Source organism: Eimeria mitis, genomic scaffold (genome assembly GCF_000499745.2).
Source record: "Eimeria mitis Houghton genomic scaffold, Emh_scaff331, whole genome shotgun sequence".
In the NCBI taxonomy this organism is placed as follows: domain Eukaryota; phylum Apicomplexa; class Conoidasida; order Eucoccidiorida; family Eimeriidae; genus Eimeria; species Eimeria mitis.
Genome location: NW_013571649.1, coordinates 21,749 through 22,626, shown reverse-complemented (window position 1 = coordinate 22,626; position 878 = coordinate 21,749).

The following is an 878-nucleotide window of genomic DNA, read 5'->3' as shown; positions in this document are numbered from 1 at the left end:
TTTTTTTTGTTTTTTTTTTTTTTGTTTGCTTGTCTCCGTTTGTTTATTCTTTATCTCTTTTCTCTACCTTTATTTATTTATTTATTTATTAATATATCCCCGTTTATTATTTATATTTATTTATTTATTTATTTATTTATTTATTTATTATTTGTATACTTTCTTTTGTCTCCTTTTTATTTAATTTGCCTCCACACGATACACAACAAACATCTGTCTCTATCTACTCTTTATTTAATTAATTAGTTAATATATTTATATATTTATATATTTATCTATATCTACATATATTTACTATTTACTATATTTATTTATATATTTATTTATATATTTATTTAGTTATATATTTATATAGGCCCCTCTGTCTCTTCTTTTTCTCTGTCTCCTGCTGCTTTCTGTGTATATACTAAAGACACGGATTAGATAAGGAGATAATAGAGAGATATACAATAAACACCTACATCTATTTACTATTTATTTATTTATTTATTTATTTATTTATTTGTTTATTTATTTATTTATTTATTTATATAGGCCCCTCTGTCTCTTCTTTTTCTCTGCCTCCTGCTGCTCTTTGTGCACACAGATAGAAAAGGAAATAATAGAGATATACAATAAACACCTACATCTATTTACTATAAATAAATAAATAAATAAATAAATAAATATTTATATATATATATATATATATTTATTTATTTATTTATTTATATAGGCCCCTCTGTCTCTTCTTTTTCTCTGTCTCCTGCTGCTGTGATATCTTTATCGGCCCCAAAGAAATGCACATCGACGTTTAAAGGAATTCATTTCTTAGGGGGGAGATTCATACCCAGGTATTTATTTTTTTTATTTTTTTTTGTTTTTTTGTTTTTTTTTGT